We start from the raw sequence: 17,698 nt of genomic DNA on the forward strand, positions 1-17,698 counted from the left end.
ATACTGCATTTTACAGAAATACATTTTTAATATATAATCAATAGAATATACTTTTTAAGATTATATTCAAAATGTAAAAAAAGTATATTTCAAAAACCATACTTCAGATATGTTGTTTTAAAATATACTTCAAGTACACTTTATAAAAATATATTTTATTAAATACACTTTATATTTGAAATAAACATATTATTTAAACTACACTTTATATATATGTGTTTTAAATACACTTTGTGAGTATTTGTAAAAGTGTATATTTTTAATGCACATTTCAAAAAAATTGCAAATATAAATCCAGTACTTTTCTGAAATTGTACTATTTTCAAATAGATTTTATGTACGTTGTTTTAACCTTATTTATAAAAATCATTTTCAAAAGAATATTTCAAGTTTTCTCCTTTGATTATTTTTTTCTTTCTTAAAAACCATCAGAGGCTGGAGAAGTGAATTTAAAGTTGCAAACTTGTTGAATTATTAAAGGCAACACGTGTAGTGCATTTGTTGAGAAAATAATTTATTAACGTGTCTTAATTATGTGGCTGATCCAATTAACTGAGCAAAAATCTGTAATTGTTATTCATTACTAAAACTTCTGGTGCATCCAAACATTTTAAATCCAATATGTTCAATAATTGTTCGGTTTTTTAGTCATTATTTTTGATGTCCTAATGGGATTTTAATGGTTATCTTGAATAAATTGTGCATGCACAAACGCTTAGTGAAAAGACTCTGTTTTTTTATATTGTCTCTGTTTTTAGCTATTAAAGATAACAGGTTTAGGAAATGTTTACTGCTGAAAAACAGACTTTTGGGTTTTTGATTTATACATGTTGACAATCCACATATAAAGGCAGATCGAATCATGAAATGGCTCCTTAAAATCATTTACATGACTCTTTTTGATTTACACATGCTGTTGAAAAACAAATCATTTGGAACATCTTGCTTTCAGATTTTTTATTTTTTTTATTTTTTATTTTTTTTGCTGGAAGCTGAACACATCAACCTAAAAATAAAAGTCCTGTAAATGCCAGTTTCAAAATAAAAACAAAGTTTTAGACTGCATGTGAAATGATTTATACTTGATTTTTGATTATTCACTGTGATGCTTGTGTCGGTACAGAGTGTAAAGTTTGGATTGTTAAACTAAAGGAACACATTTTTCCAACCTCTGTTCATATTTTGCGACTCTGGTGGGATCCATTCACAACAGAATTTTATCTTCACAACCTGCCAAGGCTCCATGTCATAGTGGGTATTTTTAATGGTAAAATCTGATTTGATAAAGTCTAAAATATTTAAATAAAATTTTCTGTTTTGGAGCTTAATTTAAAATTTAGTCCAAATATCTATATATACAAATGAAAACATTCTGATGATCCCAAAGGAAACACTTTAGGTTCACTTACGACGTGCTGAATTTACTTAACCAGGTTATGTCATTCCACTGCAGGGGTCTGCAACCTGCGGCTCTGGGGCCACATGTGGCTCCTTTGGTCCCTCTGCAGTGGCTCTTCGAAAATGTGACCAAACATAACAGAACACTTTTTTATACTCACAACAGAAATCAATTTGTATGCAAATATGTGATCATAATACAAAAAGTAAAACATGCTAGCTCATGGTAGCCTGTTGTTAACTTAAATAATCCAATTTCTTCCTATGATCTTTCTCTCAAATCCATCAGAATTACCTTTAAAGAATCTGAAGACTACATATTATTAAGATTTAGAAAAAATATGCCTGAATAATTAAGTTGTACTGGTTTTTGACGGTGGCTCAGTTGGTAGAGCTGATGCCTCTCAGCAAGAAGGTCACCGGTTCAAATCCCGGTCCGGGGACCTTTCTGGGTAGAGTTTGCATGTTCTCTCGGTGCATGCATGGGTTCTCTCCGGGTACTCTGGCTTCCTCCCACAGACCAAAAACATGACTGTTAGGTTAATTGATAACTCTAAATTGTCCCTAGGTGTGAGTGACAGAGTGAATGGTTGTTTGTCTTGTTTGTCTCTATGTGTGGCCCTGTGATGGACTTGCGACCTGTCCAGGGTGTACCCCGCCCCTCGCACTGTGACTGCTGGATATGGGCACCAGTGACCCACGCAACCCTGAAAAGGAAGAAGTGTGTACAGAAAATGGATGGATGGATAGTTTTTATGAAATTCATTGTAAACTATGTATGGTATTTTTTTATATGAATCTGGTCTTTCCATTTGTCCGGATGTGGAAAAATAATAATAAATAATAAAGTTCACAATATATTTCTAAGTTTTACAATGTCACCTCCACTGGCTGTGAAGATTCCCGAAAAGGCCTCGAAAAGGCCCACAGACCACCAGTTGATAATCACAGTTTTAGCTTGTTTTGTGGTTCTGGACACATTTTATTAGTTAGCTAAGTAGCAGAAATGACTCTTTTTATCGCAAAGGTTGCAGACCCCTGCACTAAACCAAGTAGAGAAAACTGAACACTTTACATTCTTTAAAGAAAGTGACAGTTGCTTTATTCAACTCAGCTTAGTGGAACCAGTTGACATAACCTAGTTTGGAAAATTCAACACTACATTTTTGGAGTGGTTCACAAATCAGTTTAGTCTTATTGACACTCATTTTGTCAGTCACAATAATTTCTCCTCCCAAACAAGTTTGATCAAGAACAGGGTCCATAAAGTGTAACAATGTGTGCAGAGGTGCTTAAACATGTTGGTGACATATTTGCACAAATATAAAAATCAGATATCAATCAAATCAAACCAAAGTGTATATTTATTTTATTAGAAGCATTAATACGAGGGGGAAATGTTCACTGATTGTGTGTTCACTTCCTCTTGTTTTTATTTGACTTTTTCAACCATTAAAAAAACACAAATAATGTGTTTTTGCGCATGCACTGTTGTGAGTTGCATAAAAATAATTTACATTTCCAAAAGGGCTCATTGTAAAACCTGATAATTTTGATGTTTTATTTGAAATTAGGCTGAAAATATCGTTTTCCCTCGTGTCTGTGTGCGTTCAGTAAACTAAACCAGAGACTTCAGCCCAAACGCTCCCTGTTCGAGTCTCTTTAATGATCCAGAGTTGCAGGACTGGAGGGGGAAACCTCGTGTTCCGTGCACGCGGGTGGAGTTGCAGCTGGAGATATCCCACAACAAGCTCCGCGCGCGGACCGAGAGGACAGTGATACTCTAAGATATACGCGTTCTACCATTTTTTTTTTTTTTTTTGCTTTGAGATGTGAATCGATCTGAGCACAAGCAGAACGGCTGGAACATCAGCAGAACCCGATATGGTTTGAGTGGGACCAGTCTGTTCATTCTGTTTGTTTGCGCTGGACGCGCGCGTAAATGACGGCCGCCGCACGGATTCCTGCTTTGTTTCCAGATCATCTTTATTTTCATTTAATATTAAGAATGAAAGAAGACAAAAACAAACGAGGAAACGAACAGAGTAAGTCTGAAACCGTTTTTTAAATATTTCCTCCTCACATCCTTGAGCGCAAGCTGCTGACCATTACGCACGGATCTGAGTGCGCAGAACAGAGCAGGCTCGACTTATTATTCTCAATAAAGGTCCAATAAAAGCAAAAAACGCGACTATAAACAAACAAACAATAAAAAATATTTTAGAAATCTGTGGCAGCTCTGCAGGGAGTTCTTACAAGATTAAATAATGCGTTGTAAGGTCACTGAGTGCCAAATGGTTCATCTTTGTGACAGGGTTCACGTAAAAGAAAATGTTACAAGCACAGATTGTATWAGCCCTCTATAGGTCACGCACCATATAAAATGTTAAAGAAATAACAGCATGTTGTGATGCTGTTTAAACCTACCCAATGCTCATGTACCCAAACTGATTTAGCTTGTAAGAGAAGATTTCTGGACTTAAAGAGACATTTGTTTCATTTTAAAACATGATGTCATCTCTGGTTGCAGTTTAACTTGGAAAAGTTTGCCCACTCAGGATGATGTGAGTTTTCCAGCAGAGTAAATGTCTGCTTCAAGATTTTCTAAAAGACTGGTTTGTGCATCATTATATTCATTCATACAGAGTCTTTTAGGCTTGTTTAAAAGGTTGCAGTGAAGATGATGAGATTGAACCTCCAGTACTGATGTAGCATGCAGCTGAATTCATTAAACACATGCAGGGGAGGAGAAACAAGTTATCTGATTGTATGAGCCTGACACTTGGCTGATGGAGACATTTATAGATGGCATTCTTTACTCAGTGTGATGCCTTTATGTATCTGAAAAAATATATTTTAGAGGGTCTCTAGCCTCACGTTTAGAAAAAAAATGGATACATTTCAGTGTAATGTAAATTTTCTGCTCTTATGTGGTGGAAAAAAAAGGTACATTTCAAGCGGGGTGGAAATGATTCTGTTGTCTGTGCTCTCAAGCTTTTCAGAAACCCTCCCTGGTGTCTCTCCTCTGAGAGAGTGCTGCATTTTAGCTTTAAGTAGCCAACTGATGTGAGAGATATCAGGCAAAATGAATGAGGAGAACCCACAGCGCTTTGATGGAAAGCACCTCTCAGCACACAATGTCCTTCCATTTGGTTGGAAGACTTGCACGGATTTGGACTCTGTAGTCCGGCTCTCACATTGAAACCTTTTCTTTTGCTGTCCTCTCTCACTTAGCCGCTGCTCAGACTCACACACATGCACAATACACACAGATCACACACACCTTAGATGTAGGAGTTGATCTGAAAGGGAATTAAATTGGCGACTCATCAGTAAATGCTGCACATATCCACTCCCTGCTTATTATTGTCACTAAATAAAAAATGGTATAGTTTATTGCTTACAGCACAGCTGAATTTGTAAATAGTGTGGTTTTATTTTATCAAAAAGGGTCTTTTTGGGGGAGCAATGGGCCCACTTTCAAAGTCCTCGCTCATATGAGTTCTTTATCTATCCCCACTCACCATAAACCATTTCTCTCATCTCAGTCACAACGCTGTGAAAATCACTTAATTGTCGCTAATTATTGAAAGTCTAAATTTCAATTTTAATCATTAATATGTGAGGATGTTTGATTATTGAATGGATCAACCAAACTGCCACTTCCTGAAACCTGTTATCATTATCATTGCTCATAAAATACAGTATTGATGTATAGGAGAATCTTAAAACATTAAGATGGCTACTGGAGCTCTAAGTGTATAATTGAGGTACTGTATACATGAAGTGCTGTTGAAAGCTACAAATATCTAATAAAACTGCTTTAGATTAAAAACTAGACAATTATTCATTTATTTGTTTGGTGCAAAATGTTCCTAAATATTAAATGTCAACTAAAATTTGCTGAAGTTGTTTACAGGTCTCTTGTAAAAAAAAACATTACCTGTAAGATTACCTGTCTAAATAAAAATAAATAAATAAAAAGCTGAAATCTAGTTGAACATGATGAAACTGCTGAAGTATGTTGAAGCTAAAAGAAATAAAAACTCACATTAAAAGTCTAAAAGTAGCGAAGTGCTAGCTATAGCCAAAAGAGGAAAAAAAAAGCTTGGTAAAAGCTAACTGTAACAAGAAGCTATTAGCTAAAGGTTAGTTAAAAGTAAACTAAGTAAAATTAAAAGAATGGAAGGGCTAGCTGAATGGTAAAAGTAAGGCTAGCAAAAAGCTAGAAATAGCAAAGAAGCTTTAAAAGTTGCATAACAAGAGGAAAAACAGAGCAAATAAGCTAAAGCAGATTAAAAAGAAAACAATGTTTTTGGAACTGAAAAAATCTCAATGTATTTTATATACGTCAACCCCTTCGGAGTATGTTTACCTGTACAATACGCCTCGAAAGTCTGTAATTTTTGCAAGCAAGTTAATATTAATCACATGCAAGGGGTTGGAGCAGGGACTGTCAGTCTGCAGCGCAAAGCAAGAGGAAAGGATGGGTCATTTGAGGTTATTTATTGATTTTTTTTAACGTCCTACAGGCTCTGAAATGTAAAATAAATTTGAAACTGAGTTTTTGAAAAAAAAAAAGCCGTTAAAAATCTGTGAGATTTGTCTATACATTACCTGCAAAATGACAACAACAACAACAAAAAAATCGGTGWAAATTACCGTACAGACAATCCGTACAACCTGACATGTATGCTTTTATGGGAAAATATTTGTAAAGAAAGTAAAAAAAAAAGTGAAAGTCTAAAAGTTACAAAACGCATTAGTCACAGCAGTCAAATCTCTTGCATGCTGCTGTGGTAAGCCCTGCAGACGGGAGCAGATAAAACAAAAAGAACAACATACAGATCTGTAGATTGCAAATCATTCACGGGAAAATAAAACCAGGAAAAGAATAGTGCTGACTCATCATTCACATGATCAGCATTAACTGTTACTGACTTTGATAGATACTTTAACAGGGTTTCTCAAACTTTTCAGTTTTTGACCAACAAAATAACGGCAGAGACCTGTGCCCCGAATTAGTTTTGGTTTATAAACATTGTTATCATGTTAAATAAACAAGAGTATAGTAACAATTTTAATTGTGCTATTTTTGTCCATTTTAAGTGCACTAACCTCACTACTTTGTAAAAACAAATGTTGTCAGTAGTCATTTTTAAATGTGATTAATTCAGAAAAAAATCTCAGGACCTGTGGGTCCCAACATCAACTTTGGGAACTACAGCGTTCACACGCTGAACACCCCAATTCTAATTCATACCATCTCTCTTGCTTTTCTTTTAACAAATACTTCAAATAATACTTTTCATTGACTGAACAGCTTCGGAGCTCGCCCGTCTCTTCTCCGGATTGTTCCCTTGGTGGATTTTCCTGTTGCAGTGGCAATCTGACTGGATTAAACAAAGTAACATTTCACTTGTAATAACACTGACAAACAGTTCAGCACAGCCGCAGTTTATCAGTAGGATATATGATCAACTGTTTACAGGAATCTATGTGATTGTGTTAGTAAATAAATAAATGACAGCAGTCTTTAAAGGAATGCCCACCACCTTGGATGCCAAAGTATTAAATGAAAATGGGCATGACTACACTGCAAAAAATGTCCACCTAACCAAGTTTTAAACTCTTATATCCAGCCAAAAAGTCTTTTTGATCTTGTTTTGAGACTGATTTACTAAACAAGAACTGATTGTGTAAGAATAATAATCTTGTTTTCAGAATGTGTAAGATTATTTGTCTTGTTAGTCTGAAAATTTGACTCAAATTAAGTAAAAAATTCTGCCAATGGAGTAACAAATTTTTACTTGGTAAGATTCTTGAAATACTTGATTTGACTCATTTTTTTTCTTATTTCAAGAATCTATTCTTACTCCATTGGCAGAAATCTTTGACTTAATTTGAGTCAAATTTTCAGACTAACAAGACAAATAATCTTACCCGTAGAACTGACAGAGGTACAAACATTTTTGTTTGTTAAGGTTATTTATTTGTGGCGTTTGTCTTGGATCAGGCTGACTCATACACTGTAAAAAATGAAATGTTGGATTTATTTAACCATGTTATGTTACCTGGTTCCACTTAACTGAGTTGAGAAAATTCAAAGCAGTATACCAGTTTTTTAGCCAAAGACCATGAGTACGTTGCTTTGAATTTACTCAACTCAGTTAAGTGGAACCAGGTAACATAACATGGTTAAGTAAATCCAACATTTCATTTTTAGAGTGTATCCAGTGATCTCTTTCTAAGCGTTTTATTAAAATCAATCCAGTGGTTCAAGATAAGTTTTATTTAAATATTGCATATGCAACATGCTGGTTTGAAATATTAATTTAGCAGTGTATGTGAAAACTATGACCCTATAAAGTCTTGTTTTATAACTTAATTAATTGTCCTGCTACAGTTATTAAATATGTTACGTAGTATGTTCTTTTTAAACACATCTAAATGAAATATGATAAACTTTAAAACAAAGTGGCCAGTACGTGAATGACTGCAGTGTTCTGGTTCTGGTTATTCTGAGAAAAGCTGTACATCTATGGCTGAATTTGTGTAAAATTTCAGGCTGCTGTTGTGTAACAAAATATTTTCCATACTCGTGAGCTGAGTAAGATGCTACAGTCGAGCGCTAGAGAAAGAGGCCGGGACCAGTTAGCATTAATATCTGGCTGCACTCGAAACTAGGCAAAAGTTTAGGAGTTTCATTTAAAGCATTACAAATGAATCATCCCTCTGCATCCTGTGCAGAGTGATGAATTATAGGTATTTGACCAAAGCGCATCAACAACAAATCTTATCAAGATGAGGATGAAGTGTGAAAGATTATTGATAATTAAGTAGATTGGGTAAAACACAAACAAGAGAGGAAAACAGTAAAGTATTTTAACTTCATCTTAAAGCAAAATCTTTTGTGACTTATTTACAGAGTAAGACCAACACGAACTCCAACACAAACAAGAGTTGCTCCCATCAGACTATTTCACAGATTTGACTTCCAGACATGTTTCAGTGGAGAAAAGCTGTAAAATGAATGCAGAAGCATCTTTTTGTTTTCTTGGAGATAAAGTCAGTTGTTGTTGTCCCTCCTTGCTCTCAATTTTATTCTTTCTTTTACCAGTCACTTCTTGTGCATTTTAAGTTGCCATCTGGGGTCGGATTTACAAAACTGGCGTACGCACAATTTGAGCCCAGAAACTTGCGTACGCCACTTTGTACGCCAAGGTTGTGATTTATAAAATCCAAACTTGACGTGAAAATGTGTGGTGCCTCACGCCAGCTCTGACCCATGCGTACGCTCATTTTGGAGACGTGAAACTGTGACACAGATGATGAAGTGAAGAATTAGAGCCACACTGTGTAATGATCACTGTCAGATATTTAATTTACCTTCAAAAGACTTAGATTTTTATTCAACTTTATCATCAGCTTTCTTAACAGTAATATTTATGCTTCTGCTGCTGAGCCATGAGGACCTTTGAAATAAAAAACTTAAATCTTAAATAAAAGTTCCCGTGTGCAACTCCCTTCATCTGCTTCCTCCTCAGACGACCCTGACCCACAGACCCCTCCCTGACCCACAGACCCCTCCCCGAGCAGGACAGCAAAAGTCACGCTTTGGATACACGCGCAGGGCGCATCCACCTCGCCAGTGTGAATGTTATAACACGTTTAAAGCCCGTATTTGTCACGCGCGTGTGTGTGTGTGTGTGTGTGGGTGCACACGCAAGCACGGGGCGGGGGTGTCTGCCGCGGAAAACAGAGCAGGCAGGAGGGGGAGAGGACGAGGAGAAGAGGGGTGGACTTACTTTTAATTTTATCTGACATTTAATTTAATTTTTATTGTTTTTATCGTCCTGCAGGCTCTGAGGGAAAATTAATTTGAAGCTGAGATTTTTTTTAATAAAAATCATTAGATTACTCTAAAGCAAAATGAGGGAAAATCTGTGTCAGTTACAGACATTCTGTTCACGTGAGCAGCTGTCAGTCAGCACCTGTCATCCTCCAGACGCACGACGGAGCGTCTGAACCAATCACTTTTGTTGGCATTGATCAGCTGACTGATTTAAATACATCTTAACATTCATGAGGTACTTTACATTGACTGTTTATGATTAAGTGTGGGTGTGTAGAGGGTAGAACCTGAGGCAGGACCTGGTGCGCAAACTCTGACGTGCGGCTGTGATTTATAAAGGAAAGATGCGCTGAAACGTGCGTACGCACGATTTTATAAATCTGAATTTTTTTTGGCGTACACCATTTCCGCCTTTTGGCCGTACGTTCACTTTTAGTATGGTTTCCACGCAATCCTTTATAAATGAGACCCCCGATCTGTAAATTCACATAAAGATGGTAAATAGAAAAATAAAAAAGTTCTTCAGGCTTTCATGACATGTGATCATTGCATAGTGCAGAAAACCAATAAGAGGCTAAATTAAATTGTTCAAACAAGGAATAAGGAGGTAAAGCAGACAGGTAGTCCTGCAGTTAACACATCAGCCTGAGTCATAATGCAGCCAACTCAATTTCTGTATCAAAATCTGCCAGCTTCTAATGTAAATCTAAATGAAGAGGTGTCATTTTAGCGAATCATTTCAGGTCCTGGCAACAAATGCCTGCTGAAAATGACAGAAAGTTTGGAGAGATGCCTCTGCATTAACCTGCTTTGGAAAAAAAGTGTAGCAACTGCAACTTAAAAAAACAAGGTGTCAGGAACAACCAAATCTGGATTTACTTTACACAAACATTGAATCAGAGCTGCTTGTTCCTCGTTTTACTGTAATTCACAGGCAACGCGACAGAATAAATAACACAGTGTAAAGAACTCCATGTTCACTTGGATCTGGCAGCTCAGAACAGGAATTTCATGGGTGTGAGACCTGGAGGTAACTTGGACAGAAACGTGGAGAACAAGAAGCAGATCTGTCGCTGAGTTGCAGCTTTGCTCCACAATTTATTATTTGTCTTTACTTAACATAAACTGTGTTGTTCTTACGTGTCACCTTTGGGGAACTAGATATAATACAGCAGAGCCACCAAAAACACTACAGATGTTTTAATGTTCTGCTCATCTGTTTGTTCAGCGGTTTACAATACTGTGCATCACATGATTTGGCAGATAGCAGCTTCTGTAAAACAGATTGAGGGGCTTTTTTTCTCTAAAGATGAGTTAAGCTGTAAAATCCCTTTTTTTCTGAGAAAGCAGCAACTCTTTGAAGAAGCAGAGAAAGCATTATTCACATGCTGGTTGCTCCACCATCAGAGTTCTGTCAATAACGTTTTGGAGAAACTGGAAGTACAAAGAGCAGGATGAACCTTGGAACTGTTCACTTAAGCCTTTTTTTTAGATAAACTGCTGACACGAGAAATCACTCATAGGGCGGCTGTAGTTGAGTGGTTAGGGGAGTCGTTCTGGAACCAGAAGGTTGCCAGTTCGATCCCCCATCCAGCCGTTTCAGTCGGCCTCTGTCAGTGTGGTATCTGTGGCTACAATGTAGCTTACTGTCATCAGTGTGTGAATATGTGTGTATGCATGGGTGAAAGCACTATATAAGTTTAAGCCATTTTCCATTAAATATTCTCATTTCACAAGTAAGCAAATTTGGTCTTATTTACCACAATTTGACCAGAACTGAAGTTAATAATATAATTGTTTGAAGTTAAAATAAGTTTATAAAGCTGATGCAGTTACTGTTAATTACTGAATTGGATAGCAGATATTATCTTCTGTAGCTTATATCATTATACAGAGTAACACTCTGCTTAATCATGCTACAATTTAGCACAAATTATTAAATACAAGCAAGTTTTGCCTCTGATTTATGTAATATTCAGTGTAAAATAATAATACATTTTAGACTTATTGTTAGGATTCCATTACACATATCTGACCTGTTGAGAAGATGGTTAGCCAACATTAGTAGAGATAAATTCAGTTCATCCTCAAGTCTCACCAGGTCTGTGGTGAAAATTTTCTAAGCATTGACTGGTAAATATTTATTATTATTATTATTATTATTATTATTATTATTATTATTATTATTATTATTATTATTATTATTATTATTATTATTATTGTTATTATTATTTATGGCAGTAAGAAATAATAAATATACTTTATTAGTAGTTAGTCAAAATTTTTCAACCAGCTTAAAAGTCTAAGTTATTGACTGACTTTAAATCTACATTCAAAAAAATTAGCTCCACATTTACTGTGAACTTTGGTGCATGTTTTCATCAGCTCTTTTTAAGCAGTATCAATAAAACCCGAACTCTGCTTATGTGAAACAAACAATAAAGTAAAGAAATTACAAACAATTTCTAAACAACCTTTGACACTTTTTCTGTCTTTTTATGACTCTTATTCATATTTGTTTAAAATATATGGCAAAAATGTATTATGATTTACTTTTAAATTACTTTGAAATTTGAACTTCACCTCAAAGAAGACCCAAAATCATAGAGCTAAATATCACTACAGCGAGCCCTGCCTATCCGTCACAGCAAGTTTATCAACATTTTTTAATCTATATACACAAAAAACTCTAATTTTATTGAATCTATTTTGAAATACCCATGTTTAGCCTTTTTGTTTCTTCTTCAAAAATATATACATACAAGACTACACACTTCTCCGAGAAGAGTGCTTTAAAAGTGCAGAAATTCAGAAGAAAAAATACTGCAAACCAGAAAGTTCAGAGTTAATAATTCTCCAGTCTAATTTAGGAAGCATGAATGCTAACCTGTTGAAAATTGGGCATGTTATCATTTTCTTTTCCAATAGGACTCCTTTGAATCAGCTGCACATCAATGTTACTTTCAAAATGCCCTGTAGTTAAAATGATAAATACATCTGACTGAGTTAACAAAGCGCAGAAATGGGCATGCTTTGTGTTATGCTTTATGTTTTAGAAAGCTGCAGCTTCCCCAGGCTCTGGCTCTGACAAACCTATGGAAAGACATTCCTGCTGGGATCTGTTTGTTGGTCCTGGCTGGAGGAGATAGCAGCCGGTGACCAAACAACTGGGAGGCACAGGAAAGAGAATCCAAATCCAAACTCACTTGATCCCCCGTGATTCCTGCCTTAGGCTCTTATTGCCACTTTCATAGCTCAAACTGCTAAGATGAATGGTTTGCTTCAAGCCGATTTCGTCGTATTTTATTTGAGGATTTTTCCATCAAACATTGATCTGAACTGTTCAAAATATGGCCGTGAGTGTACACAAGTGGCGTCGTTGTTGCATCATTAGCATGTCAGCAAATAAAAGATACACATTTTCTCATCGTGATTTATTTGAGATGAAGAGAGGCTAAAGGAAGAGCTTCAGCTTATGTGGCTCCAGTTCATGGATGAAGTTTGGTTTATTTGCTGCAGCGCCTCCAACATGTTTGTGTCATTGTGGTTATCCAAGCTAAAGTCTGAACCACTTCATTTGATTTCAAAAGTTACAATCAATGAGGCAAAAATGTTCTAAACTTCTTATGTTTTGTGTTGTGCTTAGTGTTCTACAATAGATTATTATAATTATAATACAAAAACACATTTAACACTGAAAAGTGTTAGATTACAATTTGAGAAGTAAAGATTGGCAGAACAAATCCTTGTAATCTCCAAATGCATGAAGAAAAAACATGATAATCATTTTAAAAAGGGTTTTAAATGAAGAAGATGCAAGATTTGCATACTTTTATAGCTCTAAAAAATACATTTCAGTGAACAAGCCTGAGCTGTACAACCATAATCTTCTTATTTATGACCTGATAACAGCTGATAACAAGGAATCATGGCACAAATGGCACTTTAAAAATCATTTAAAAAAAGGTTTGTGTTAATCTTGTCCTGAAGCTGTCACACTTGTTTTGGGTTCAGCTGTATCTTGAATTTTTTATTGACATTTTCCATTAAGATTTTATTTTAACACATAAACTTAATGGGAGTTTTTCATTTTCTTTCTCACCAAAGCTCTCAGTGAGACAGACCTGTACTATTCGTGGCAGCTACTGTGACCCGAACCCTTGAACAGATGCGAGACGAGTCTCACTAAGTGGATTTGTGTCGAGGCCACGAGTCACTTCATCCGCAAAAGCTTTGGCTGAGATTGTTTTGTGTGCATTTTGGCTTTTGATGCTCAGCATTTAAGCTTTCTTAAACATCCTGCTTTTATCAACAACTTTTTATTTTTACTATCATTTGTACTGTCTCTCTTTCTCTCTCTTTTCCAGTTCTGTCAAGGTTGTTTGAAGGGAATATTGGTCTTTGTTAGATTTTGGCTCTTTCCCTGTAACTTTGATCAAAAGCCATGTGTCAGATCCAGCTCTTCTCAGCTGGCAGCAGCAGTATTTGACATCCTGTGATTGGGAATTGTTTAGTTGGAAAGACTCATTCCTGCAATAGAGATTTAGGGATCCCTGTGCCAGATTGCTGCATTTACTAAAAGAACATCTTCAAAAGCACATTATTGACATCAGTTTTAAAAGTGAAAATAATCATTTCCAAGAGTTTGTTATAATCCCAGATTTAACTCCAGGAGATGCACACGTGCTCATATTACCTTCTCTCAGCTATCTCCACCTGAATGTTTTTCTTTGTTCCTTTCATCAGATAAGCAGCGCTCCTCCTACTACGCTTTCTCCCGAGACTGCAATTAAAGTAATTTTGTAAAACGTGGCAGCATCTGTGGGTTTGTTATTGGATTTAAAACAGGAATCTTCCCAGGGAATCGGCCTCTTTGTGAGAAATCAGTTTGTCACTCTCAAAGCAGAAAATCGAGCTCTCCTTTCTTTTTATTCAGCCTTTTTCATGCTGTTGTTCCACCAGAGGGGACAGCCCTTCACACTGTGCCCTCTTCTGTTATTTGATGTTTTTATTTAGGATGATTTGTTTTTATCTTTACCACTTTGTTTGTCCTTCTAATTTACCAGGCTCCACTTTCCCTCATCCTTTTTTTTCTCCATAATTTCCCCTTTACTCTTTTTTTTATTGCAGTGTCCCCCTCCACCTCTGTGATCTGCAGTCAGGCAGTTCATATAATTAGTGCTCCGTTCAAAGAACGGGCCCTCCAGATGAAAGTTGTTATCATGGATCATGACAATTTGGCAATTACCGTGACAGCAGGGGTCATGTCGGAGTTTATACATGCTGGCGTTCCTCGCTCTCCCAGCCGCAGCTGCCCGGCCCATTAGTGGTCAATATTTCGGGATTGACTACTTGCTGAAAGATGCCTGTGTTTCCATTACTTAAAGGCAGCTGAGGGAGGTGGTTGTCTCACATTATCCAAGAGGCTGTAATTTGCTGCCTGAAAGCCTGTAAAGACAAAATGTCAGTAGATTGGAAAACACAGCACTTAGAGGACAAATAGAAGTTTTAGGCTCAGTGTGCAATTTTCTTGTTTTGTTTGTTTTATTCAGCAGGCTTTTCAGGACGAGTATAAGAGCTGCGACGATGCCATGCAAACCTTTTTGACGTTTAAAAAAGATTAGCACTTTGCCTCTGTAGGCGAGTTTCTGTAAAACACAACAGGCTGTAAACATCTGTTCCCCGAGTTTAGAAAAGTCTGAGCACAGATTGTCAGGGTCGGTACATTTAGTTTGTTTTTGTGTTTTATTGCCTTTTGTGTTTTGTTTTCTGTGGTTTGTTCTCCTTGGGTTTAGTTCTGCTCCTTGTACTTTCATTTGTTTAATCTTTGTGTCATCAGTCACTTCTCCTCAGTTTCTGCTCCCTCAGTCAACTGGCCACGCCCATACACCTGCTCCCTCTTTCACCTGTCACAGCTGCAGCACTCTCTCTCATCAGCTCATCCTTTTAGTTTCTCAGCTTCACCTCAATCGCCATTTGAGTTTTGTTGGTTTTTATCTGCTTGTGCCTCCCTGTGCCTTGTCTCCAGCAAGTTTTCATCTGCCACAACAAGCTTTTAAATCTGCTTCTGCTCTTCTTATTTACAAAGAGCTTTGCATATTTTTATACTCTGAAGTGCGGTAAAGTGGTCTATAAAAGGTGCAGCTGCCTGTTTGTCTCCATTACATCAATGCTTCATCCTTTGAGGGCACATTTTACAAAACTACCTTAAGTGCAAGCCAGACCAATTTTTTCACTTTATGAAAAAATTTCACTTGCTGAAAAAATTACAGTCTAGTTTTAGGATGTAATGACTGGAATTTTCAACAAAAGACAAATAGTTGCTTAATCAGCATTTCCCCTCTTTTTTTAAGTTTAAGCCTGGTTTGCTAATGTTCACAAAAACAATGTAATTGTGTCATCAAGCCACAAAGCCTTGTATAATTAGTATAAAGCACACAATAGTTTGAAAACATCTGCACAAAGCTGCTCCATAATAAGCCTCTCTGTTCAAACCAATCAAACCTGAACATCTTTTGTAGAGAAGTTCCTCACCACAATGCACAGAGAGCTGCAGCATTCAGTTTTGGGGGTGTTAAAGTGCTACAGTTGGGTTTGATTAAAGTTAACATCTCTACACTTTTTTATCTTTAGGTTCTGTGAACAAGAAAACCAAACTTTGAGCAGGCCTTAATGTTATCTTCAGTGTGCCTGTCGAACAAACTCAGTTACCTCCAGGTAGACTCACTGCACCAAAACGTTGGGTGACTCACTGACCCTTTGCTTTTATGACTCATACACACAACAAAACATGCAAGATCAAAGGGAATGCATTAGGTAAAGGTTATCATACTCCAGGATCACGTGAGAAATACAAATGTTGGTTCAGATCTCTAGAAAGGGCAAGCTTGTTTTAAGCAATACACACACTGGACAAAATTGTTGGTACCACTCGTTTAATGAAAGAAAAACCCACAATGGTCACAGAAATAACTAGAATCTGACAAAACCTTTACCTTTAACTTGCTTGTCTATAATTTCCTTTCTAATCTCCTGAGATAACTCTTTCCTTTGTTTCCTCTGGTCCATGTTGAGTGTGGTCCACACCGTGTCATCAATATTCACAGTGACTGTAGCACTATGTACAGGTCCTTGACTGATTACAAGATTGTAGACACCAGTGATGTTAATTAGTGGACATACATTGATTTAACATGTCCCTGTGGTTACAGTATGTTCAGGAGTATCATTATTTATTTCCAGGCCTGGGTTTTATTAAAAATATATGTTGAATGTCTTATTTTCATTTGGTCATTTTCATTGAATTTTGATTTATTATTATTTTTGTCAGATTCTAGTTATTTCTGTGACCATTGTGAGATTTTTTTATTAAACGAGGGGTACCAACATTTCTGTCCATATGTGTACATTATGTAAGCTGTTCCCTGATTATATGTTTTCTTGATTTAAGCTCAAAATTTCAAAACATTTCACCTAAAACTATTGTCAACACTAAAATGTTCCTACATATACTTTCAAACGTAGCTTTAATCACTATTTGAGCAGCCGTTAGTCTCCAGTAACATAATGTGTTCAATTTCCCTGCTGAAAATGAAATGCTGGTGAATTTTTTAAGAAAAAAATGCAAAAAAGCTTAGAATTATAAAAAGATAACTTAAGCAGAGTGTTGAATTTCAACTCATTTCAGTTTTTCTCAATTGGTGCAAGCTAAAGGATTTATCTTAGTGTTCTGACCAAAAATCCACTGAAATCGGAATAAACCTTGAAGGAGCAGTGAATGCAAGATGGTGCAAAAGGTGAAGCCTTGTGCGAGCAAGAAAAGGTGAAAATGCCATTTCTGACTCTCCTGGTGTTTTTGGAAACTATAAAAGATGCAAATAATGAAGTAGCCTGGCTTCAATTATTGAGAGAATGTTTAATTTTTAACTTTATTACGTTTGAAGGGTTGCAGAATTCATGTGTGCACCTTGCACATCCTTCAGAGACAAAAGCAATAAATGCTGATTAAATGATCAGTTGACACGTGACAGAACTTTGCATTTAAACACTGATTTACCTGATTTTAGTTTTAGTAAAATAGTTTTAAAACAGGATGGATTTCATGAAGTGAGTCAAAATGTTTTATCTTTTCTTATATTTTTGTGTTGCAGACTGTTGTATTACTTTTCTCCTGTAAGCACCTTAAAAGTCTGAATTTATTTATTTTTAAAGCATGTTTGAAGTTATTGACTTCAGTACTTTTGCTTTTATTGGCAGTGGTATCTGGTGCAGAGGCCAAATGATACTTTCTGTAAGACAAAAATGTGCAAGTCTTGGTTTGAACATTCCTTGGTAATATTTGTTAGAATGTAGAAATTAATGGATGTCAATGCAAGGTCCCCCAAAATTATAGCTGTACTAGACTGTGTGTGTGTGTGTGTGTGTGTGTGTGTGTGTGTGTGTGTG

General features: G+C 36.2%; 1 protein-coding gene across 1 annotated transcript in view; it reads left to right on the top strand.

The window, feature by feature from the left end:
* Nucleotides 1–3,097: 3,097 nt before the first annotated feature.
* Nucleotides 3,098–17,698, top strand: part of htr1d (5-hydroxytryptamine (serotonin) receptor 1D, G protein-coupled) — a 28,063-nt gene continuing 13,462 nt past the window's right edge. Inside the window, exon 1 of the mRNA XM_014015001.1 lies at nt 3,098–3,443. The gene's annotated coding sequence lies outside the window, so the exon portion shown is untranslated. The remainder of the gene's footprint in view (nt 3,444–17,698) is intronic.

The sequence above is a fragment of the Austrofundulus limnaeus genome, unplaced genomic scaffold, assembly GCF_001266775.1.
Source record: "Austrofundulus limnaeus strain Quisiro unplaced genomic scaffold, Austrofundulus_limnaeus-1.0 Scaffold2, whole genome shotgun sequence".
Taxonomy (NCBI): Eukaryota; Metazoa; Chordata; class Actinopteri; order Cyprinodontiformes; family Rivulidae; genus Austrofundulus; species Austrofundulus limnaeus.